Source organism: Micropterus salmoides, unplaced genomic scaffold, assembly GCF_014851395.1.
Source record: "Micropterus salmoides isolate LMB-PRFRI ecotype aquatic unplaced genomic scaffold, ASM1485139v1 Ms_hic_scaffold_12, whole genome shotgun sequence".
In the NCBI taxonomy this organism is placed as follows: domain Eukaryota; kingdom Metazoa; phylum Chordata; class Actinopteri; order Centrarchiformes; family Centrarchidae; genus Micropterus; species Micropterus salmoides.
Window position 1 is genome coordinate 22,282,295 of NW_024040263.1, and position 27,368 is coordinate 22,309,662.

General features: G+C 40.3%; 1 long non-coding RNA gene across 1 annotated transcript; it reads left to right on the forward strand.

Annotated features, from left to right (window-relative positions):
• The first annotated feature begins 12,270 nt into the window (after nucleotides 1-12,270).
• LOC119898554 lies at nucleotides 12,271-19,716 on the forward strand. The gene is made up of 3 exons (XR_005443593.1): nucleotides 12,271-12,438; nucleotides 16,288-16,710; nucleotides 18,513-19,716. It is a non-coding gene; the product is annotated as an uncharacterized LOC119898554 (long non-coding RNA).
• Nucleotides 19,717-27,368: the final 7,652 nt, after the last annotated feature.

The window sequence follows — 27,368 nt, forward strand, 5'->3', positions numbered from 1 at the left end:
GTGCCAACTTTAAATACCCTTGTTTTAATTGTAAAAGATACATTAATTTAAATCATCACAGATTAAGGACCTTTGTATAAGGAAAGACTTTACCTGATAAGTGAAAACGAGCAGGGAATTTGTTTTTATGCCCTCATGATGGTCGGATGAAAGAGGAAGTGAAGAGGAAGTGAAGGAGGAGAGAGTGGTGCTAAATGGCTTGACCCTGGGCCTTCATGATTAAGGCCATAAAGAGGACTCTGGTGAGAGGTTATTAAAGGATTATGAAGGGCTCTACAGGGTTATAAAGGACAGGTCTGGAGAAGATTAGACAACACTGCTGCTCAAACACATTCCACATACGGAATTTACACACCAGAGATACATGGATTCAGTTTAGCTGACTTGCAAATAAATAATACATATTTTGCAAGTAAAAAGTGAGATTTGAGTATACATATTGATGAATCTTCGAGGTTATGCCTAAAAAGAACATTTCATTTTACAAAACAGAGTGTGCTACTGTGGTTTGACCAGACTAATTAGGTGTTGGTAAAGAGGAAAGTATGTAACATGTAAATAAAAAGCAACAATTATGTTGATCAGATAAAAAGAGCGACGTCCAGGTCTTTTTATGTTCTTTAAGTGCCCTGACGCCTTCATCATTCAATGGATGATCCATAACTGTTCCCAGACAGGCTCTAATTTCTGTCACATTCTCATGAAGCACAATTCTTCAGATTAAAAGACAAACATAAAAAACATTTTTTTAAAACAGATGTTGGCCACTGATCAAACCATGTAACAACACACACCTGGTCACACATTATCCACCTCTCATGAAACAACTTGAAATGCCTTCTTCTGTGCTTTTATCATTCTCAATGTGCATTTGAAAATCTGATGATTGATCTTGATGATTGAAACACACTAGTTGTCAAAGATCCATGTCTTTTTTTAGCACGTTTTCACCATGTGTCCATCCAAACTTTTAAAGGTTTGTGTGATATTTTTGCATAGTCATGCACCTATATTAAATTGTAGCAAGGAAACTCACGCCACTCACAACCCATCACCTTTGTGCATTTTTTACACAGTTTTATTAAAGTGAAAACTTGAGATGTGTCTCACAGCACATGCTTCACTATGTTTTATTCGGATTCAGTGTGATGTTGGTGTGTGTCTTAGTGCACAGATTGGAGCCATGTTGACTGTAACTGTGCATTCCACACCAATCTCAATGTTTGTGTACAATAACAACCGGTATGCTTTCATATCTCATTAATAACAACACTTTCACTGAGGTTAGGTTGGAGATCTAATTTAGTGAGATGTCGCTGTAGGGTAGATTTGGATAATCAAAGACACTAGCAAAGCAACACTGTCATGATCTGGCGTGTGTGTGTGTGTGAGCATGGGGCTGCACTCTTCTGGCAGGCCCATTCAGTGCAAACCACCCATGGCTGCTCTACACACCTGAGAGACATCGTACAATCAACCCCTGCAATTAATAAACCACGGCTCTGCACTGTATTCTTTGCCAGATCGTCGGTTCACTTCCACTAGTTTTTTGGTCTCAGAGTTGGAGAGTTTTGTTTTGTCTGCCTCCCTTAGTTTTTCGACCTGTGTCCACCTGCCTGCTTGCTCTTCACCTTCTGGAGATTCCCCTTGTACATTTACTGTACTGTTATTAATAAATCCTGGGAATACTTTTGGAGCACAGAGAGATTAAATTTGGAGATAAAGTCAACACTAGAGATTTCATCCGAGCTGCCTCCTGACCAGTGACGGGGGTGCAGGGGGACACAGAAATGCAAGACGGACTGGATGACCCAGGTATGTAATTTGTAACCCAAGTGACTTCAAATTGTGTTTAAACATTTATTTACACAAACAAAGAGACATTTTGTGGCTCTGTGTTCCAGCGGGGTCAATTAACATGGCTGCCAAGGAGGTAAAAGAATTAAAACTTGTTTTATGTGACATAAGCTGTACACTGAAAGATCTACTTAATAAATAGTGTTGTATACTGTATTTTTATACCATGTGCTTTCACAAGCAATGCATCACATCCACACGCTGGCGCACAGCATTTGGTTCAAATGTCTGGGGATAAGGCAACAAACATGTCATTACAATATGAAACTGCAATTGTGTTTGCTTAACTGAGGCACTGAAAATGGCATCACTAAGAGTAATTTGTTCTACTGAAAGTCCATTTCATCGCATGCGAGTGTTAAATACAGATCAAAATGAAATATGACTAATGATTAAATTGTACAACATATTTGAGGTGTTCTTTTGCAAAAACAGTTGTGTTTATTATCCTCAATCGTGGTTCTTTTTGTGGGTTTGATTGATAAAGGGAGTATCAATCAAACAAGTGTTGGGTTGTTTTAATAAGATGTCTTAAGATGTGAAAAAATACCTTAAATCATGTTTGTTTTTTTAATGCGAACTGCAGGGAATATCCATTAAATGGAGTAATCAAATGTACGTTTTATTTCTTATGAATACATGTTTTAATTTGTAAGAGAAGAATGATTCATTTCTTCTTTCAAAAGTTACGGTGGCTCATGGTTTAGCAACGCTTGCCACAGTCACACACTATTGGCTGAGTGAATTGCTAGTGAATCAAATTGTCTTTTTTTATGAAGTCATAGACAGAAAAATGCATTTTACTGATCTGTGTCATGACCTTTAACTAAGCAAGGATCACCACTTATGTATTTTCATATGTGCAAACAAATACCAAATATAAACAAATATATGTAATATTTTCCATTATCGGAATAACAATGTAATTTGCAGATATAGAATGACAAATAGCATCCAATGTGTTCCCCACCATCATAACTTAAAACAGAATTGAAACTATTCGGGTTTTTAGCCACACTGCAGCATGGCTGTAGAAATGACAATGCCAGTCAGTCACCTTGGTCCAGACTGACAGGTAGTGTATAGGTTTTTAGAGCTTTTTAGATGCAACAGTTGCCTGCTCTGGTGGCAGGTTGTGGTGCCTTCACCTAAAGAGGTGATTAAACTCACTATAAAAGCCGAGGGGAGTGGCAGATATGTAGGTTCATCACTGCGAGTGACCCATTTAACATTGTCACATAGTTTTTATTATAAAAACTGTTCATTACAGCTGCTTTAATTAAAAACTCTGAGCGCTTTCAACCTCCGCCAATACCCCTTCTTAATTACAGAAATGGTAAAAAATGACAGGTCCCATACCTGAGTTTGCCGGGTTCCCTAAATCACTGAAACCGCTCCTGCCTAAGTCATCCTCCCGCACACCTGACAATTCCAGAGAAATGAACTGGCCGTAATGGAAACCAGAGCACCAGAGCCTCCTCAGCTAATCATGTGTAGCCATCAGTGAAGACAACAGCACCATCACTCTGTCACTGCATAACTTCATCACTCTCTCCTTCCTCTCCTGGTATGACAGAGGCCTGAGTTTAGTCCCAGGTGGCCCCTGCTGCATTCACTGTTCCTCCTTCTTAAGCCTTTACAGCACTGTCCCCCTTTGCTCCCCCATTCTTTGTTCTACCACTTTTTCCATCGACCAATCTTTCTTCAAGCTCCTACACTGTCTGTCTTTTTTTTTTCTCTTTCTCTCTCGCAGACACACACACAAACACACACATGCATGTTTTAGCCATTCATCAGATGCTAATCTCAGTTGTCTGCTTTGAGGTGTTTTGGGGCCACGTGCTCATAATGAGAAATAGCTCTTGAGTGAAAAACAGATCACTGTGCGTGTGTGTGTTTGTGAGTTTCCTCACAAGCGACCAGAGGTCTAACTTACATAAATATTTGGTCCCATAAAGGCCGTTAGCAGCGGCTTATGAATCATAAAGCTCGTTAAACAGGAGTGTAAATAAACAGTAAAGCGAGTCCTGGCGCCCCGCCGAGCTCCGTCTCCTGCCATAACTCAGTCTGGGCTCTGCCTGCTGTAGACGGACGTGCTCAGCTCTCCACCTGGGCAACATGTCCCCACTTTTTGGCTTACTGACCTGTCCGCTTGGCTGAGTCGGACAGAAAACAGTAAATTAGCTGAAGGTTGGTGCTTGGGTGTAAACTTGTGTAACAGCTCATTGGAGGCTAATGCTGTGGACTTGTTTGGAAAAAGTGTTTTGATGCTTGTTTTCTCAGAGGTGATTTCTTTTACGGGGTTTGTCGTTAGGACAGAGTCAGCGTTTATGATGCATGGATAATTTGGTCATAACTCAGACCAGACCGACGGAGTTAGATTGTGTCAGACATTTACTAAAAGCCTTTACAAAAGTAAAGTATTTACCTGAGGATTTCCATTTTGTAGGCCTTTAAAACAATCCTCAGTCCTCCAGTACATTTACTTGATGTGTGTAGGTAGGCTACTAGTTACCTTGCAGAGATCATAATCATGTTATATTATTTTGAAGAGAATTAAAAATTTTTAGAGACATTCTGCAGTTGGTACTCCAAATTCTTATTTTTATGCATTAAATGTCTGGGCTTTAAATGTTGTCCTTACTGTTAAAGTCTTTCACTTCCAGATAAGAAACACATTCAAACCTTCTTTATTCAAAAGATTTAACACTAGCAGAGAATGGAACTAAAGCAACTACATGTTTTAAACATGTTACAGTTTAATATATTTTACATTTTTACAAGTTCTGAACACCAGCTTTTAGTTATTAATGGAGTACATTGTACAAATGCTTGTTTTAGTTGTAAAACACACGAGTACTTTTTTCCCATCAATAATCACAATTTTTGTTCACATGCTTTGTGTGTGTGTTTTATGCGAAATTGCGAGCGAAATTGCGAGCATATGTCGCTTCAGAAGTACATGTGTATTTCATGGAAGTGCATCTGAGGGCACAATGGCTGTGTGGAATTACATTACATACGGATCCATAACACTGTAATCATGGACACTTTTCATTTCTTTTTTTTTGGAATTGATGACCTTGGCCTCACTTACTCAAAGATTGGAAAGATTAAGAAGCACTTTTATGAAGCATATTTAAAACAAATAAACAAATATATGAGATGATTTATGTTTCAGATGAAAAGAAACTTTAGTAATACAATTATTCACTCACCTAAAGGATTATTAGGAACACCATACTAATACTGTGTTTGACCCCCTTTCGCCTTCAGAACTGCCTTAATTCTACGTGGCATTGATTCAACAAGGTGCTGAAAGCATTCTTTAGAAGTCTATGAAGATTCTCAGTCATCCAGGTCATAGTTCCCCCCAACGAAGGTTAAAATCAAGGGCAACTGGACTTGGTTGAAGATACTGGAAGACGTTTCGTTCCTCATCCAAAGGACTTCTTCTTCTTCTTCTGACTGACTGGCAGGGAAACTCAGCTATTTAACCTCAGTGGGGTCGTTGGCCCGGGTCATCGATACCGCTGGTTCGTTAGTGTTCCTTGTTGCTGTGACAACAGTCGTTACAGTCGTTAAGACTACCTGTGGCCAAGACTGAACGACCATCGTTGGTATCTTCACCTGAGGCCAATAGGTTATGTTTGTTGAGTTTCCTGGGAAGTGATGAAAGGACAGCATTGTAAGTAAGATAAGTGGTGGCGTAGACCCCCTCCCCTGTTCAATGACGGCTTCTCAACCCTGGTGTAGATGGCTTTCTTGACACCTCTTTCAAACCATCCATCTTCTCTGTCTAAAATGTGCACCTGGTGGTCCTCAAACGAGTGTCCTCTGTCCTTCAGATTCTTTAGAAATGTTGGCCCATATTGATAGGATAGCATCTTGCAGTTGATGGAGATTTGTGGGATGCACATCCAGGGCACGAAGCTCCCGTTCCACCGCATCCCAAAGATGCTCTATTGGGTTGAGATCTGGTGACTGTGGGGGCCATTTTAGTACAGTGAACTCATTGTCATGTTCAAGAAACCAATTTGAAATGATTGGAGCTTTGTGACATGGTGCATTATCCTGCTGGAAGTAGCCATCAGAGGATGGGTACATGGTGGCCATAAAGGGATGGACATGGTCAGAAACAATGCTCAGGTAGGCCGTGGCATTTAAACGATGCCCAATTGGCACTAAGGGGCCTAAAGTGTGCCAAGAAAACATCCCCCACACCATTACACCACCACCACCAGCCTGCACAGTGGTAACAAGGCATGATGGATCCATGTTCTCATTCTGTTTACGCCAAATTCTGACTCTACCATCTGAATGTCTCAACAGAAATCGAGACTCATCAGACCAGACAACATTTTTCCAGTCTTCAACTGTCCAATTTTGGTGAGCTCTTGCAAATTGTAGCCTCTTTTTCCTATTTGTAGTGGAGATGAGTGGTACCCGGTGGGGTCTTCTGCTGTTGTAGCCCATCCGCCTCAAGGTTGTGCGTGTTGTGGCTTCACAAATGCTTTTCTGCATACCTCGGGTTGTAACGAGTGGTTATTTCAGTCAAAGTTGCTCTTCTATCAGCTTGAATCAGTCAGCCCATTCTCCTCTGACCTCTAGCATCAACAAGGCATTTTCGCCCACAGGACTGCCGCATACTGGATGTTTTTCCCTTTTCACACCATTCTTTGTAAATCCTAGAAATGGTTGTGCGTGAAAATCCCAGTAACTGAGCAGATTGTGAAATACTCAGACCAACAACCAACAACCATGCCACGCTCAAAATTGCTTAAATCACCTTTCTTTCCCATTCTGACATTCAGTTTGGAGTTCAGGAGATTGTCTTGACCAGGACCACACCCCTAAATGCATTGAAGCAACTGCCATGTGATTGGTTGATTAGATAATTGCATTAATGAGAAATTGAACAGGTGTTCCTAATAATCCTTTAGGTGAGTGTATATTCCACTTCATACCTCCTTGTCCCTCCTGAGTCACACTTCACTCTTCCATATCCTGTTCCTCTACATGCTCTAATACACTTGATCTTAACAAAACAATGTGTTGTGTCTCCTCAGCTATTCTTTCTACTATTCCTTTTCCAAGCATTTCTCTATCCTACACAATCAGACAGGAGGTCAGAGGAATACTTTGGTACAGCTGGAACTGCGCCTCTGGCCATTGCACACCTCAGTTATTTTTCATGTAATTTTTGGTAAACTAGAAATTTTAGGTGATTTTACAGTCCATATTGTGGACCACTACTTAAAAGACAACCAGTTGAGAAATGTAGATATGCTTGTCAAATAACATAAATTCATGTTCTGTTCTTTCCATCTGCCTATTTTACCAGTTTTCCTGCTTTCAGAACGAAGGTGTTACTTTATTGATCCCTTAAGGCACATTCTTTTTTCACTTGCTCCTTTTCAGGGAGGTCACAGCACAGGGTTGGCTATGCAGCAACAACCCACGAGCTGAAGGGGTCTCACACGGGGACACTATAGCAGGGTGGATGTTTGCTGATTCTGCCACTCTGCCTAAAGGACCATTCTCTGACCCTGTTGCCCAGAAATTATGTTTATATGTGACGGAATGTAATACTGCTTGCATCCCTGTGTGAGTGACTAGTGACTTCAGGGATGGCAATGTCGGTCTATCGGTCTGTCCACCACTTTAGTCCAGAGCGAAATATTGCAATCCCCAGTGTGTGAATCCTACTCACTTGTGTGATCCTTTGACTTTTCCACTAGCATAACAATGAGGTTGACATTTGTAGATTTGAGAGAAATATATTTACTATTGGATCGGCTGTCACAAAATTTGGTACACACGTTTGTGCACCTCCTGAGGATAGATTGTAATAACTTTCGTGACTGACTCTGACTTTCATCTATCAACATCCTGATCAGGTCAAAATTTCTATTTGTCCTGTCTGTAAGCTTGTTTAGCAAACATTAGCATGTTTTCATGCTAAACTAAGGTAAACATTTATGCCAGCTAAACATCAGCATGTTAGCACTATCCTTGCTAACATCAGCATGTTAGTCTGCTATCCAGTTAGCAGACTCATGTTAGCACCACTAACATGGCTGTAGACATTTGTTTATCAACATAATACAGAAACATTGTTAATTATAGCTACAAGCAGCATTGAACAGGCCCTCGCGCCATGGCACGAATTGGGGCGTGACAAAGCCTCAGCGTAGTGGCTGGAGATTGGGAAACAAAGCTCTAAATTTTCACCTAAGGAGTTAAATGTCACTTCCTGTGCTTCCTATGTGGAGCTAAAGAGCAACCGCAAATTATATGTAATGCCCCATTTCATCAAGTGTGGACTACACTGAGAAAATTTTAGGTAAATCAAATAATGATTGTGATTCAGAGATTACTTCCTGTTTCCAGTCTGTGGTACTATGTCATTGAGTGAATAATGTCATGTAGATATAACAGTCATCCAACATGCAACATTTGTTGCAGATCTAAGCATGTACACTGAAGCTATACCTTGGCAAAGATCAATTTTTGACACCACACCATAGTCAAGCCCTTTGACGAAAACTCACAGATAGCGCTTCTTTTAACTTTTAATTTACTAGGAGGAGTAAGTACAAAGCCTTTAATTACCATTAAATTAAATCCAACATACTGTTTGGATTAAGGCATCACTGCAAGATGCTTTTTTGGGTGTCTTGGAATGACAAATGTGCCACAAGAACTTGGTGCATCTTGGTAAAATGGGGTGAAGGGGCTGCTTCGATAAAGTGTCACTCCCTTTGGTACAGATTTGAGCATGTACAGTGAAAATTCAACACCACGCCACGGACATAACGTTAACTGAAAACTCAAGAGCTTCACAACATGTCATCACACTGTGTTAAGGCTTTTCTGGGACAGTTTTGAAGTTGATGTGGCCAACATGCAAGGAGAAGTCCATCACAGTTTGAAACTTGGCATTTCCTGTTGCCAGCAGGGGGCGCTATGATGTTGAGTGAATATTGGCTTACGTATGTGTGCAGGGCAGAACTCTTATCACAATGACATGCATTGTACATGGTACAGATGTGAGCATGTACGCTGAAGTTATAACAACTTTCTGGTTCATGGCGAATCATTGATTTTCGACACCCCGCTATGGACACACTCGTCTACGAAAACTCACCATTTTAACTTTTTATCGTCAGTGGGTTTAAACTGCACAGCAAAAATTTTAAGTTGATCAAACTAATTCTCTAGGAGGGGTTTGTTAATGTGCGGAGTGTGTGAATCACGAAAAATTACCATTAAATCCAAAGTGGGCAACTTCCTCTTCTATGTCGGGCGTTGCTTCAAGAGTATTTTTTGTTTGTGTTTAGGCATCTCAAAGCGTTTGGTTATGGTTGAGGAAAGTTTGTGGTCTTGGATGAATATCATGGGAAAGGTCATTTGCTTTGAATTCCAATTATCCACCTCGACCACCTTCCTTTTTTCTGTGGGGTACGAGAGTGTAGCACTTCATTCTCGCGGGAAAAAACACAATTCTGGCTGCAGTTAAATTTCCCTCAAAACTTATCTGGCAAAATACAATAGTACATAAATGTAATTTTAGGAGATTTGACTGCATCAGCTGATTCCATTGCCCAAGAAGAGACACAATTGTTACAGGAAAGCAACCACTGCAATGGTCACTGCAATGTATACGATTCTGGTGAAATGGTTTGTTGAACTGCATTTTAAGTTTGAAAAACACAGTTTGTTCTTGATAAATATACATCTCAGGCCTCAGCCTCATGCAATGGAAAAGGTATTTTATGATTTAAAACAGAACACAGTTAGATTCTCACCCTACCACCACTGTCAACTGGCATAAATAAAATGACTTGCACGTAGGATCCAAAAACAAAAAGAAGTAGTTTGACGCCCACAAAGCAAATACACTTTCAACTGGACCGTGTAATCCAGGCAGCTATTGGCATCTGTGTAAGTGGTGTCTTCATTGCTACCAGCTCCTGTGTCCGACACGCTCTCCTTTTGTTAGCTGCTGCACGGTTGATGTGGTGACCTCGCGAACCCTGGACTGATTGTTTCACGCGGGTAAGTGCCTCCTGATTGTGGGCAGAGCTGAGTGGTGATAATGCCTACCAGATTCTCCTCCTGTCATACACGCTGTGCATACATGCAGCAGCAGCAGCACGTAGGCTCACTTTTCAACACAGAAGCAAACCGACACACCGACCGCTCTTTGCTCTCCATCCTAACAGTAAACAGTTTAGTGATTCACTGATGCTTCTGAACGTTTTCAGATGGCGGAGGAAGGAGCGTCAACGCGCAGCTGACATGTTGACAAGAAAATGTTGAAACATGTCAAGTGTTTTCTAGTGTATTTATTTTGGAGGCTGCATTGGAGCAAACTCAACTCCCAATCAGTAACCCCGTGTTGTGCTAATATCATGCACTAAATGATTTAGACATTTATTTTGTAATTTTTTATAGTGAAGGACTTGATGGAGCATGAGGTCTTGTGTGTGTTGACCACAACATAAAACACACACATACACATACAGGACACACACTCAAGCATGAACCTCAGCAACCAATTTTACACCAGCCCTTCACCCTTCTTCCTCCCCCCTGTAACCTCAGCTTCCACTATGATGACTAGAGCTGTCAACAGATGGCCAATCCCACACGGGGAGTGTTGACCTAGTCAAAGATGTGAAAACAAACCAGGTGTCTCTCCTCTCCTCTCCTCTCCTCTCCTCTCCTCTTCTCACCTCTCTTCTCGTCCCTTCTCTCCTGCAGCTTCTTGAAAACTACTTTCCTGTAGTGATGAATCTAAATCAGTGGTGTCAGGGGCAGTACGAAAGCCTCTGTAAATGGTGAGGGACTCTCAAAGGTAGATGAACAAAGCACGTACATGCCAGTACACTGACTCTGTATATTGGGACCATATTTTCTCTCAGATATCCAAATCTAAAAAATATTTGGGTAATTGCAGGTAGAATTTCTCATTAAACCCATAGTTGGCTTCAATTTCAAAGCAAGCAGCAGTGTCAAAGTGAACCTTTGATCCAACTCTTCCTGACACAGATCAAGGAGACAATACTGTAGGACAATTTACAAAATATTATAGGAAACTATCTAGAAGACTTGTTACTTGAGATAATTAAAAACAATAAAGATAGTGGGCAGCGGTGCTGCAGTACCCCTACTTACTGTGGCTACGGGCATGTCACATTTCTAGCCACATTGCTACTTATTTGGACCTTTCATTCTCCTTGAGTAGTACTTGAGCAGGCAGATAACTTTCTAGTTTAAGTTTGTTTTTACCAGGCACATCACTAAATAATAAGCAGCACATTTCTCAAGTACATCATCATCTCACTAATTATCTGGGAACCCATATTCCCCCTGAGTATTGCCAAAGCCATGGAAACTTTGTACCAATAGGCAGATCCAAGGTCAGCGGTGGCCACTATTTTAGGCACATTTTATCATCTGAGGCATATCTGTGCACTCTGGGGCTTAACATTCACAAATCTAATGGAAACTCAGTTTGGGGGTCTGTTTATAGTAGAAGCTGCTGAGCACAGGAACAAAGATGGGGCAAGGGAATGGTCATGATGTCCTTTTTGACATGAAACATTATTACGGAAACAGAGGGTTTGAAAATAACTCTCCTTTGGCCTACTTTGATTTTTTTTGTTAATCTGCTAATGTGTTGCCTGTCTTTTACAGGGAAGCAGGGCTTGATTTCTAGAAAGCACCATGTCATTAAGGTTGCATTTTTCTTCAACAAGTGCCTCAGCACATATTTTATTAGTATGCCACTTAACTCTCAAAACCACTCACCAGTAGACAGATTGTGATGATAAACATGGTCACTCATAAGATAAAAAAACATTTTAGTAGAGTAACAGCTGCAGATAATCAATAGATTTTTTTAAAAACTGTCTGCTCTTTCTGTGGACAGTCAGTTGAGTCTCATGCCTTGAATCTGCTAAGTGATGCTAACCATAGAGGCAGATATCTTACACAGGATTCCCCTGTAGGAAGTCCAGTGACACATACAACCAGATCGGGTTGAGGCCTGTGTGTGGCCTGCAGTATCTCTGGGAATTCACACATGCTACATAAACACTGTTGTATTAAGTTTCATTTGTAAAGCTTTTATTGCCTGTTGCTGGACAGAAAGATACTCAGATATAGTCACATATACTATACTATAGTAGACTAAGAGGCACACATTCACAATACAAATTCTTGGAACAAACCTGCACACACTTACATTCACACTCACATTCACATAGACACACGCACCTGCCCGTCTCATCGTTAATCCTGGCCATCATCCTGATCTTTTCTTCCCTTCCTTGCACTATTTTTCTTTTCTTTCTCAGTTTCCATTGAAGCCACCTCTCAACCATCTGCTCTTCTATTCAGCAGGGTCTTCGGCCCCAGGCCTGGCACCGGAGGTCAGAGTGTGTGTGTGTCAGTGGACAATGACCCAGCCGGACAAACCCCCCACACACACTTCAAACACAACTCACTGAGACCTTACACCGCGACCAGACCATTGGCATCTTTCAAGACGGGTATTAGGTGCATGGAGAGGTGAGAGGGGAGGATGGAATTTATGTGTGTGTGTGTTTGAATGTGTATTAAGTGTTTGCGTGTGTCTCCCTATGAGCTTTGTCTGTTCACATTCACATATCTATCCATCATTTTTTCATACACAAGAGGATCAGGTCCCTAAAAGCAGCACAGATGAGCATCTGATCAATATAAACAGTCCAGAAGTGTTAACGTCTGCTCGTCTCCCATGAGTAATTCAAGCCTTCACTCTCATTGAGTTCTAAAGGAAAGATCATTATGGGTGGCTGAGCTGTAAAACACTTAAGAGGTTTTTTTTTTTTTTTGTGTGTTTCTTCATGGCTCAGTAGTGGACAAATCTACCATTTCCAGACTTTTTGCCATGCTTCATCTCATGCTCCTCATTTGACTTTGCATCGATGTGCACCATGTAGACCATCCTGCTGCCATAAATGCTAACTAAGGCGTCAAATGTGTATTAATCCACGGCTGAAAATAGTCTATAAAATGTCGCTTGCACAAATTTTTATAATTTTTATGAAATTTGTTTTTTGTTTTGAAACTTGCTTGAAACCATGTATTTGTTATTAATTTTAGCTGCAGATTCAGGTGATAATTCTCTGTAAGTTCATCACATATTTCACATTGGCACATTGTTATCCCATTGTCATTTGATGCATTATTATAAAAAATACCTATTATAGTTGCTTTAAAGATTTGTTTAGTAGGATTGGGGCTGCGAGCCACAGACAGGATAGTAAGACAGAAAGTATTGAAAAAGGTAAAATTGTTAAAAATATTGTTAGAAACGAGAAACAATTACACCAGTCATATAATTTAAGCTGGTATGATGGCATATACACATTAACATGTTAGACACCAAAGTCCAACGCTAACAGCACATTGGGATTCTCCTTATGTCCATTTTAGATGATGAAACACTCAAAAACAAACTGACACTTCTGCTAAATGACGGGCTTGAATCCTTGCTTAATTTGCATTCACTAATAATACGATTTTTATTTGTATAACACTTTTCAATACAGGTAACATGTAATATGTAATATGTAATATGTAAAACATAGTCAGTAAGTCAAATAAAAATAAAGAAAAACTAAATATGCGTCACACAGTGAAAGATTTTTTGTAGAAGTGTGTCTTAAGAAGTGACTTGAAACCAGTAACAGACTCTGAGCCTGATCTTCTTTGGTAAACTGTTCTACTGTAGAGACCCTAACAGCAAAGGCCCTGTTTCCTTTGGTTTTTAGCCTAGACCTTGGAATAGCAAGCCGTGCCCAACCAGAGGGTGATAAAAGCTCAGAGATATACAAAGATTCCAGCCCGTGCCTGGCCTTAAAAGTAATCACAATCATTTTTAAAATCAATCCTAAAAGAAACAGGCAGCCAGTGCAAGGATGCTAAAACTAGGGTGATATGGTCACGTTTTTTTCAACGAGTTAAAAGCTTAGCTGCAGCATATTGGACTAATAGGCAATGAATTGATTTCTGACTGAGACAGGTATACAATACAATGACAGAAGTTATGGTCAATATAGTTAAAGTCAGTAGTTGAGGTGAGGGGAGATAAAAGCATGGATGAGTTTCGACAGATCTATGGCAGAAATAAAAGACTTAACCTTGGCTATAAAACTAACCCCAGATTTCTAGCTGCGGTCTTAGCATATGTTACTAGTTCACCTAGGTTTGTTATGATTTGAATTCTATCAGTTGGGAGACTCAGTACAATAACATCAGATCTTGTCAGATTTAATTGTAAAAATTTGCAAGACATCCAATGCTTTATTTCAGCAAACCATTTGTAAAGGATTGCAATGTTAGAGTGGTCACTGAGTCTGATTTAGAGCTGTGTGTCGTCGTACATGTATGTGTACATGTTTTTGTGGATGATGACCAAGGGGGAGAATATATATGGAGAATAGAATCTGACCTAGGACTGAACCCCAAGGGACGCCACGCAGCATGTTTGTAGGGGATTAAACTGAGCCAGACATAGTCACGGAGAAACATATGTTAGACAGGTAGGACCTGAACCAGTTTAAGGCCATGTCAGTGATATCCGACCTCCTTTCCAGTCTGTTGATCAGCAGGTTGTGATTAGCTGTGTCATATGCAGCGCTGGGGTCCAAAAGAACTAGAACGGAGCACTCACCAGCATCTTCAATTAACAGAAGGTCATTACAGACTCTGAGAAGAGCAGTCTCAGTCCTATGGAGCAATCGGAAGCCAGACTTGAACATTTAAAAAAAGTTATTGTCTGACAGATGTGCCACTAATGGTTTGAAAATAGCTTTTCTAGGAATTTTTGAAACAGGTCTCTAATTATTCAAGATGGGGGGATCTATTTTTTTTTCAGGAGAGGTTTAACTAGAGCAGTTTTAAAACAAACAAGGACGGAGCCAGAGGTCAGGGAGCTATTTACAATAGTCAAGATGAAAGCAGGTAAAGTCTTCTTCAGTAGTCTGGAAGGGACCACATCCAGGGGGCAAGTAAATAACTGTGTATGGTTAACCATATCATTGAGGGTGTAAAGAGACATTTATTTAAAGGAAGTGAAGGATACAACATCACATGATCTGTGGGTTTAAAGACTCTGGGACAGATTGGTTCAGGGGCCAGCTGGGATCTGATGATTTAAATTTCTTGAGTAAAAAAAACTGCTCACAGAGGCCAGATGATACAAGCAAGTTAGTGGAGAGGCACCAAAGATCCAGTTTTGTGTTTAAAACAATACTTTTGGGGTTTGGGCATTCTGAGCGATCAAGGTGGAAAAGGGTCTTGCACATCTTTAACTGCAGCATTGTATTTGTTCATTAAGGTGTTCATGTTCTCACATTAAACAGTGTGCTGGCCTTCCATTTGTGCAAATGGCTCTATGATGAACTTGGAACATGGTATATTTTATGGTATTTCTGCTATCTGTCATATTAGCGTGGGGAATTCTGAATGGAGTGTCACATATCAAATGTTAAACCTCCACAGGATGCTTACTGACTTACAGTGAATAAAGACAGATTCTTTAGTGAGCTGATGACATTGATGCCATACATTATCTTCAGATAGTTGCCACTTTACTTTAAAGATATAGACATGAATCTCCATTGCTCACTGGCTAAGTCGTAACATTAAATCAATATTGTCCATGTCGGCAAGAATAACAGCTGTAAAGCCCCTCATATTTCATACTTCCTCACTATCAGAGAATAGTTTTTTTAGCTCAGGGATCAAGAAGAAACCTATGACCAACCTGTGCCACCGTTTCAAAAGAAAGCGACATGTGGAGTTTGATCTGTCACGTCACATTCACTGTGAGGATTTATAACTCTTGTCCATCTGGGAACCATCATACTGAGACTTCAATGGGCGGGTAAAGTTCTCATCTTGTTATCCCTCCGTCTAGAGAGAAGAAGAAAGAGGAGGAGGGGGCGAGAGAAAGTCCTGTCATGTTTTCACAGACGGGTCATAAATTGGCGATACTGAGAGGAGGGGACACATAATACCAGTTCATGGGTCTCCAGTAAAAAGCTGAGTGGCCAAAAATGGTTTGAATAGCAGCCAGTTTTTTGTCTCAAAATGAAGCTCAACTCAACGCCCAACATGAAAATATTTATTGTATTAGATAATGTGAATGAGATAAACTTTAGGATTAAAAGGGGGGATGTTTACACCAAAGTGTAACATGATTAAGTCTTTCAGTCTTTATATTTATTACAGAAGGCTTGTTTTGAAGTTCAGGACCTCTTAGCTATAATGGAACCAGTTTTGTCACATTATTCTTTGTTGTTTCTACAGTCTGATTAATGGTTGGTCATTTCAAAGATATTGTATTCTATTATGTCTGTATTTTTGCAGCAGTTTAAAGAGCCCATCGTGAAACAGCCCATCCCAAGAGAAGCACTGATGTTAGAGATAGTTCAGTCAGAGATTGAGCAATTATTTAAGCAACATCTGTGTATATTCCTGACTTCTCAAGAACTGGATGATTGTTCAGGCTAATTTCTCTGCGATGGAGTAGACACACAAAACAGGCAAGATTATTTTCAGTTATTTTCTCTTTTAATGCAGATGCTGGTAATGAAAAATTTAAAGCTTTGAGCAAAAGTGCAAGGAATGGATTAAACGGTGTTTGTCATGTTTGTTCATTCTCAGCCAAACTCCTATAGCAAACTTTGTCTGCCGAGGAAGATTTTATTATATGATCGAAAGCTCTAGAACAGCTACAAAATGGACTTGTGAATGGATCTTGAATGGATCTTAACAACTACTGTATGCAAGGTAAGGTCACAGATGAATTTACAATCTCATGATGTTGCTGGTTTCCAAAGGGACACTTTGAAGCCAAGGACGCTTGAGTTTTAAAAATAAAAATTTGGTTGGGGTTTAGGAACAATCAACACAGCTGAGTGTGATTATTACTGAGTCAAACATGCCCTGAAACACACACCTCTTTAAGTCTTAAAGCCCCACATTAACTAATTATTTTCAAACTGCCCTCCAAGACTACAAATTTTAATTGTGTAACGGTTTTGTATTTCCAGAAAGAAGATGTGGGGTTTCACATTGAATTTAATTACTTAGACTGAGGAATGAACCATTTGCATTTTTTAAGTGGTGGTGATGGGGCAGTGGATAAGATGCGTGCCTTTGGTGTGAGAGACCCAAGTTCAACTCCCCATTGTGACGTGTCCACCACGTCCTGAGCAAGACACTTAACCCCTAGTTGCTCCAGAGGCGTGCAACCTCTGACATAAATAGCAATTGTGAGTCACTTTGGAAGAAAGCATCAGTAAATGTAATGTAACGTGTTGTGGGTGCTCCCTTAATAAACATGAACATTCAATATTATTTAAATGAACAGAGCTAAAAATATTGCACATAAGGTGGAGGTTGAGGTTGTGGAGGGAGCTGCATCAGCAAACAATGGCATGGCCATCTCAGCAGAGAAATAATGTAGGTTCCATTACTTGAATTTCCATCCACCTGTCTTATGAGTCTTATTTTAATTTGTGAAAAAAAAAGACGCAGAAAATAAAAAATCAAAACTTGAAATATTGCCAATATATATAATATGCATGGCTGATGTGGAAAAGTAGGTGTATCAATAAAAACAAAATGCGACAAAGTGCAAAGGAAACAGAGGGGAAGAAATCATGAGGTACATGAAGCATGTGACTTAAACACTTCAAGCTTCCAATGGAAAGATCTGATCTGTGTAGAGCGATGAGGAGACTGTAACATTCCTCAAATTAATACATGAAACAAACATAAATGCCATATTTCCATCACGTTTTCCACATACTTGTTTAAGGTTTGGCTGGCACTCTTTTATATTCTTTCTCTGGAGAATAAGAATTAACACCAACAGCAAGTGGTTTTCATAGGGGTGGCCAGATGGTGGGCGGAGTGTGACAGTCAAAAGCGGCTTGCTGGCTAGGCATGCAATCGTATCATGGGGGCCACGGCTTGATGGCTTGACACTAGCCACAAAGCTGTGAACAAGCCAATGACTGTGAAGCATGAATGAAACAGCTGATCAATCAGTGGGACTCCAGTGAGCTGCCTGCACTAAAGCTATGCTTCCTTACAGCCAGAGATTTTGCTGTAGCCACATACTAGCGGCCATTAGAAGAAGGGCATCATCAAGCGTGTCTGTAATGGTATTAACACTCACACCTGGTGGTTACTGCATGTGCCATCAAGGAGAGTAAATGTTAATACATTGTTTTACTCTACCTGCAGTCATAAGCCATACAACATAACAGCATCTAGTCTTGAAAGTCCACAATAATAATCATCACTGGGTCTACATATATATAACCTTGGTCAAGCCAAAATCACTGAAAGCAGAAAATACACAGAGTGCAAGATTTCTAAGGTGGTTTGATAATAAACCTGCTGGTGCGTGTGTGGATATATATGTTACATGCCTTCATACAGACCAGTGTGTATGGGGTTTTGTGTGTGTGTGTGTGTGTGTGTGTGTGTGTGTGTGTGAGTGAATGTGTTTGTATGGCTGTCTGCAGATAACCAGTCTGGCTGCCCTGACTGGGTGCACTTTAATCTCTCTCTCTCTCTAGAATATGTTGTGAGGACGGCTGCTGAGTTCCCCGACAGTAGATCCTATCGACTCTCCCTGCTGGGTTTTCTCTGCTGACGGGGAGAACAGGCTCTAATGCTCTGAAAACAAGCCTGCTGTGGTAGACGCAGACGGATAGAATAAATGACTGGTAACATTAGAAGAGGTAAAGAACAGTGTTGAGGAGGGGGAAAAAATTCAAAGAGATGTGGGGTGAGAGTGAAGACAAGGGAAATGACCAAAATGGCAGAAAGTGAGAAGTAGAACAGCTTGTCATGAAATCGCAAACAATAATACACAATAGTCTTGTCCTGACATTTATCTGAATGAGATGTTTGACACAAATGTACTGAAAGGTGATCTAAAACTAATGCTCCTATTTTCTATAACTTAATTTGTATTTAAAGCAATTAAATTCCCAAGAGACCAGTTTAAAAAGAAGACATACATTCATACATTTTGGACTATTCTGTCAAACACAGGTCGATCCAGTGCCAGTGTTCAGTGCCAAGTAGGAACTAGTATGATGTTCATATAGCATCATTAGTAAAAAATTAGGCATGTAGAGGGACGCCTCCTTAGCTTTAACAGCAGAGTCAGTGTTGGCTTTTGTTTTGTTTAACCATGGTAACTGTCCCTAATTTTAACCAATCAACACACCACAGGTCTGTTTGGCGGGTGGAATGGAATAAAAAACCTCTTCAGAAACAGGCTTTCTCTGTTTAACACAGGATTATGTTGGCTGTCGAAGCACAAACGCTCTGTCAAGTATTGTAGCTTTAGCAGTTTAAGAAGAGAAAGTACTGCCTGCCTCCCAACCTGCCAAAGTGTAAGTTCTGGCCAGACTGGGAGCAGTGAGTAGGACTCGCTGTCCAATCTGCCAGGGTCGTGACCTCAGCTCCGTCCCATTACTCTGAGAATCTCATCCCTGCCTGGCATCAACTCTGGCCTCGTTCCACAGCACTGCTCAACTTGTTTGTGTGTTGATCATGAGGTGCAGAGAAGCCAGCATGTTGATGTGTGCGGTGTTTAAATAAAAGTTATGTCAACTGATTTGTTCCTGATGTGCCAGACATACATCCCAGAGCCCATAAGTAATTTACATTACAAAGACAGCAACCTTTCTCATTTGACTGCACAGATTTTACACAGTGAATTGCCTCGGAGCAGAACAAACTACGGACTTAGCAAAGAGTACACTTAAGAAAATAATGCTGTTGCAGAGTTGTTACTATCAAAGCTAGAGCTGGAGAATGTGTGTGAGCCAAATCGACTTTAAGGCTGAAAAGCTCAACAGAGGAGTATGTTCTTCAAAACTCTGCCATGTAACCTGGTGTTTTCAGTTAATTCTCTGTTCTCTCTGAGTCCTCTTGGCCTCTTTCAGCTTTGGCTTCAGACAAACTCTGGGAAATTAAACTTGTCAATTTGAAACGGACCCCTCAATCACGCATCACCTCTGGACTGTTGAAGGGGGAGGGCTGTACAGCAGCCACCATTTATATGTCTGCTCTACCAAGACTCTTAGAGGTGAAGTCATGAAAACTGTCACATCCAGATGATGTCTGCATGTGCTGCCAGTGGCACAAAATGAGAACACCCAAAAACTTTGTATGTGTCATCATGCTCATTCATCTGCACGCAATTGTAGACAATCTTATTGATCTAGGAAATAATACAAATTGCATTGCAAACCACCAACTTATTATTCTTTAATTTAAACTTTATTTCTTTTATTTCAAACACCTTTCATGCTCTCTTTGCATTCCTGGAAACTTTTCTGTTCCCAGTCTGAATCCAACTATTCAATTATTGAGTTTTTTTACACTGTTGATTGGTAATTTTTTTGTTGATGCAGTGATTGTTTGGGGTCAGTATTTTCTCATACTGTTGGCCAACATTTTCTTGAACTTCATACTGTTCACTCAACTATTTCCTGAGCAAAAACCCTCTGTTCTCAATCGTGTGCTCCCACAAATGCCAACCTTTAGTGTACTAAATGATAAACCTGATTAATAAAACATTAAAAGGATGGATTTCAGAATTAACATTAACATTAACCATATTTAAGAATTCCTGGGTATTTTATGAACATTTAAGTGTAGTTTTGTCCCAAGCCCTTGTTCTCATCCAGGAGCAGCCTTTAAATACAGCAGACACACACACTCATTTACAGAAACACATTCATGTGGTTTGACCACACGTCCGCGGTCAATAAGCACTCATGGTACATCCCATCCAATTAGAGTTTGAGTTGTGATGAGCATCCCTGCATATGGCCTCCTGCTCACAGCATTTACACGAAAGGCGGAGCAGACAATTGCTTATCATTAAAAAACACAAAGTCTCACACACTTGAACGTGGCATCAAAGGGCACCAGCACTAAAGTCCGCCCCGTCTTTTCTCAGCATTCCATAATGTATACAGTAAACACATGTTCGGCCCCATACAGAGGCTGAAACCATGGCAACAGGGTCAGATACAAAACATGCTCTTGACAAATATATGAAAGACAAGACGGATTCAATGTGCTTGTCAGGCAGGAAACGAGGAGCGAGGAGGAGGAGAGCAGAGGAGGAGGCGCCCGTTTTTTGCCTTTGTTTGGAAAAGCATCTATTGAGTGGCATTTGGTGTCATGCCAGATTCTCTCCTCCACAGACGGGCACAAAGTAAACTGGATTAGTCACTGAGAGCCCTTTCTCCCAAAACTGACAGCCAAGGAGAGCTGAAAACTTCAAATACATTCAGAACGTTTCTACCTAAAAACCAGACGCTTATTCAAATGGAAATGCCTTTATCATCACTCTCTGCCAGCATCCGTAGCTTTCTGACTATATGTGCTGTACATGTGAATGGGGAATGCAGGATTAAAATGGTCAAGAGGCGGACTCAATAAGGAGCTCTCTCCAAGTTTTGTTCAGCCTAGACCTCTTTGGTCTTTAATCATTGTTTCTTTTAGACTGCTACAAGACTGCTGCACTCTCAGTGCTCATATAAGGTTGTGCTATTATTTGTATTTTACTCATTTAAATGGTTGTATAGTGTGTGCCTGCAGCATTTCCTGTCATGGTGGTGTTGTGTCAATTGAGTGTTTCTTATTATCTATCAGTGGTGCTTGTTTCAAAGCTATCAATATGTTTTTATAGTTATGTTGTACTTAATCACTAACCATAGTATATGCACATAAAGTCCAAATGACATTTGAAAATGTCTGTTATGTCTACCTTTTTACCACAGAAATTGCTTGTCCCATGTGTGTAGTGGCAAATGAGAATTATTCAAAGTTTCACTCAATGTTTCATTTCTACAGTAGCCATAGCTGTTGTTATTGAGTACCTTTTAAAGAGACGATATGATTTATTATTTATTTACTTGCTAAAGTGCTGTCCAAAATGACGATGATAAATGAAAAACATGACTAAGAGTCTATAGCCATGGAACTGTAATGCTGTAATAATAATATTCATAATCATCACAAAGTGCTTCACAAAGGCAGAAAAATAAAACACACAAGTCAAATTTAAAACAATTCTGTCAATCCTGTTGAGGGGGACATGAATCTATGTATCAAATTTCTTGGCAATCCATACAGTAGTTCCAACCTCATGGTGTCACAAGGTTGGTGTCATTACAGTTTTTTTCACTTGCTAACCTGTGTTGGTCAAAACTGAAGTCACATTGTCAAAATTCTTCACACAGTCAGCGCAACAGAAGTGTATGTGGACCAAACTGTGAATCATTTTTCATTGCTTTCACACAAAATGCATTCAATGACCCCTTTCTCCAAAATTCATGAACTCTTTTCACATTACTACTTCACCACCTGCAAAACACTGTCTATCTGCAGCACAATTTTCAAATGCTAACACACTGTGTACAAAACTGTTACAGTTATTCTCATTTGCAAAGACACACTAAATGAAACTGGGATCCGCTTGATCTTGATCATCATATTATTAGCACAGCAGAAGTCTTCTGTCACACATGTTTTAACACTTTTTCATTTGTTTCACACATTTTTCACACCCTTTGTCACAACAGTTACCACAGATCCTATTGAAACACCCCGAACTCTATTGGATTCACTGTGTTGAACAAAAGCAAAACATCTAATCACAGCTGATAGAAAGTACTTGCATAATTATAAATCTCTATGCACCTGTGTGAAACTCATTTCCTCATATCCTATATAAGCTATGTTTGATCTACAGAAAGACAGAGTGGCCATCGGGCTGGGTCACTCTCCAAGCTGCTGCAGAGCTTGTAATTGATGCTGAACTCCTTGATGTAATAAACTTTTATGATCAAGAACAGTGTCAAGCGGATTTCTTCTCAACACATCATCGCAGAATTATTGTTCGGACACCACACAAGCATGGATCAAAGAGGCCATAGGCACAGAAGGAGAGCAAGAGGCCATGGCAGAGGGGCCCAAGGAAGAGGAGTTTGTATGCGTGGTGGAGGAGCTGCAGCAGCAAGAGGACAAAATCGAACTCAAGTTTCAAATGAAATTCGGGCAACAACTATTGACCATGTCATCAATCGTGGCTTGTCCTTTAGAGAGTTTGGACATAGTGTTCAGCCCATTTTGAGTTGTAGCACTGTGGCATCAATTGTCAGGCTTTTTCAGAATGAGAACAGGTAATTCACAGTGTTACTGTAATGTATACCACTGTGTATTTCAGCTTTACTGTATTGCCCTGTTAGCAGAACAAACTGTGTCTACAGTAATGCAGATGTTTTATCAATCCCATTTATGTAACTGTCATACAGTAATGTCAATTTTGACATGCTTTTTGCTTTTACTTTATAGATTACACACATTACCACACACTGGTGGCAGAGGAAAGACATTTAGTATTGAACAGGAGTCTGCCATTGTAGATATGGTAGTGGCAAACAATGCAATCAAACTGCGTGAAATCCAGCCAGCAGTAATTGCAGATCAGGGAGCATTTAGAAATATAAACAGTGAGAGTTTGGCAACTGTAGATCGAGTCATTAAACAAAACCATGTCAGAATGAAGCAACTGTACAGAGTTCCATTTCAAAGAAACTCTCACATCGTAAAGGAGGCACAATCCAAGTATGCGCAGGTACAGATTTTTTATTGTAATACCTTGTTTACAATAGTTACATGCGACTGGAATAATTTGCTTTATGAATTTGCTCTTTTTCTTAGAGAATAATGGAGCTTGAAGCTGAAGGGGCACATCACAAATTCATTTTTGTGGATGAAGCCAGCTTCAACCTCTGTAAAGTGAGGAGACGCGGGAGGAACATCATTGGGCAGAGGGCACAATGCCAGGTCAGAGGGGTGCCAATATCACCATGTGTGCTGCCATCTCCAATGATGGGGTCCTTTGCCACATACCAACTACTGGCCCATACAATACAGAACACCTCATCACATTTCTTGATGCATTGAAAGAAATACTGATTCCACCCGAAGAGAGAAGGCTGTTGAGGTCTGGCATGACTCCGTATGTCATAATTTGGGACAATGTGGCTTTCCACAGAGACACCTCTCCTGAAGACTGCCAGGGTTGGATTAGACATTCCAGAAGATACTTTCCAAGATGCATCGCCAGGGAAGACATAAGATGTGATGTTGATGAGAACTTGTGGCCAAATGAAGCAGAGAGGGAGGACTAGCACCCTCAAGTACTGTACATTATGAGTTTTTCAGGTGTTTCTTATTTGTATTACTGTTTGCAGCCCTGGAATTCCAGAAATTTGTGTGTGTGTGTGGGGGGGGGGGGGGGTTTGTTTCAACTTACAGTAACATTTTTCACAGTTTACTATGCTATCCACAGATATAGAACAAATAAAGGATATTGAAGCAAATTGCTGTATTTCTGATGCATTCTTGTTACATATACTTTAGTACCGTCAAAGTGAAAATATGTTATTGTTATTGTATAATGAAAAGCTAATTTTTTCGCTCACACTTCAAAGATAAAAGTTCTTCATTTATGTAATGCTCCCTCTTTTTAGTGTTTTGTAGATCAGTGTGTTATGAGTGAGACTGTATGCTTTCTAAATGAGAATTGTTGCCAGGGTTTTGGTTGAACGAGTCTATTTTGAGATTTGTACGAAGTGTTTTGGTGGTTTGCGTGACTTTTGGAGGTCAGATTAACTGTTTGGCCAAGATGCATGTTGGTAATGCAGACTGTGTGAAGAGTTTTGAAAAAGTGGCTTCAGTTGTGACCATTGAATCTTAGCAATTAAAAAAACTGTAAAATTCATCCTCTGGAGAAAATATGAACAGTTTGGGCCAAAGTGGTTGACCAGCCAACCAACCAAAAGACAGACATTGCCTTCCCTAGAGTCACGCCAATAGCTTGGCAAAAAAATGTTTTATATGTGTAGAGCTGAATTTTGGTGTGCAGTAAAGTCTTCTCTTCTGATTTCAGATGATTTTATGCCTGCATTTGTACAGCACCCCACTGAATTATACTGCTGTGTAGAGGATCACTTTTAGCTTTTTCATACTTTTTGAATACTTAAAATAAATAAAATCAGTGATAATTGTGATGAAGTACTGTGCAGAAATCCATCCAGAATGGTGAGAATTACAGACAGTTGTTTTGGTCTTTACGGGAAGCTATAGCTTTATTTTGCTGTGATATTCAATCACAAGCCATTCTCTCAGAAACCTCAGAGAAACTTTTGTGATAAAATCATCTCTGATATGCTTGGATACATTTCAATATCCTATTAAAAACATGTTAGGTTTCTTCAGTCAGTGCCATTGACCAGACACTGACATAGATCTGGAGTTGGTCCCTGGACACTGCACAGCGGCTGCCCACTGCTCCCTTGAGGGTTGGATTAAATGCAGAGAATGAATTTCACAACATGTATGTGTATGTGATAATAAAGTACCTTTAAAAAAAAAAAAATAGTCAGGATGCCATATTGGCTCTATGACTGGTAGAAGTAGTGGATACCATAGCTGTAACTCTGCTTGAGTTTTACAAATGCTCTTTGTGTACATTGTTGTCCACTGAGTTGCACCATTTTGTAATCCACTAATAATTGAACAGATGATTATTTTGGCCACTGGAGAGCATATTGGATTTATTGCTGATTTACAGACTTAAGAGTTTAATGAAATTATTTTCTATGCACAGCAGGAAGCCTCATCTCGCCAAATCAATCCTCAACAAGATGGGTTTTGTGTGTGTGTGTGTGTGAGTGTGTGTGTGTGTTCCTCTTGAGGAGCCAGCTGCCGAGGGCCGTGCTAACTGATAACAGGGGCCCCCCAAAAACACTTCACACACACATCACACGTCGCCCCTCCCCCCCACACACACCTTAAACCTTCTGTTTATCCTGTTTACAGAACTCTGCTTCAAATCACCACCATAAACACACACACACACACACACACACACCTCTGGCATACAGTTTTTTAAAGTTTTTTTTCCACTCAACATAAAATCCAAATCCGTTGCACTCATTAGACTCCAAATCATTTATGTAATGTTTAACTATCTGAAGCACCTCACACTAACTAGATGTAGTGGGCATAGTTTTAACTCAACGCTTTCCCTTTTTATGATCTAGCAGCAGTTACATTTGGAGCTCTTGAGAATAATTCCACATGCTGACTAATGTGTGTTTACATGGCACATTTTGAGCCTTTCATACAGCCTCGCCTGTGATTGTGAACTACTGTTTATCTAAGCCCAGTGGAGGGAAACCTTTCATCTGCCCTGCGACCATAAAATAAAACTCAGCACCAGACTCAAACTGCTGGACAAACACAATAAACTCACAAAGCAATCTCCACACAGAGATCCCAACAGGAAAGTCGGGATCTGCTGTCGCATGGGAGATTACCGAAAAGATTAGTCTGTGTTTATTTGGGTTCATTTTTAACTGGAAGGGCTTTAAAGACGTTAATAATGTGTTTGTGGGGGTTTTGGTTTGAGTGCTGTGATACATCTGCTGATGAAAGATGATTATTGAACTAACGTGTGTTTCTTTGCTTCTAAGACTATTTTCGTGTGCACGTCCACTACAAACTGTGAGCAGAATCACAGCAGGTTTTGGCAGAAGGAAAAAAAACATTTGGATGTTTTTCTTCGCTCATTTAAAACCACATTTTTAACCACATCCTCAAACGTCCTGTTGCAATCAAGGTTTTGTTTTACAAGAGATGATCGCATTTACAGTGAAAATAAAAAGATTTATTGCCTCTGATAATCTTTATTTGGGCAATTACTTAATTCAAATAGGAAGGTGTTGCATTTGCTGGATGTGTGGACCTGATGCAGACCATCCAACCAGGCTAAATACCCGTCTGCTCTCCATCATATCCCTCATCATGGCAGCCATTTGTGCAGGCTCGTCTATCAGGACTGGTCCAGAACAAAGACCTGGCAGCCCAATTGCCTGTAACCCTATACAGCGACATGAAAAATTGACCTTTAACCCCACGTGTGATACAAGTGGCAGTGTTGTCCCACAGGTCAGCGGTAAACGTGCCAAATACGTTCCCGTCCTCCATCACAGCCGTTCTCCTGTGGCGTGTTAGTGCTGGAGCAGCTAAAACACTTCTGACATTTGTTTTTGTGTCTCAGTAAATAGAACTCTATGTGCTGTGATGATACAATTGAAGTTTTTGGGCAGTTTGGGTTTTACCTGAGCTAACTTGTAAATGTTAGTGTTTGCATGAAACATAATACAGACTTATTTTACACTGCCAAACATCCCATCATAGAAACGCTACATGCATGGAGGAAATCCAAACAGTGTTGTGAGAAGGTGTGGAGCATAAAGCAAGGTTGAGCTTCCCTGTGAGGCATTGTGTTTAATCAAATCAAGTCTTATAAACCCACATCTGTTTCC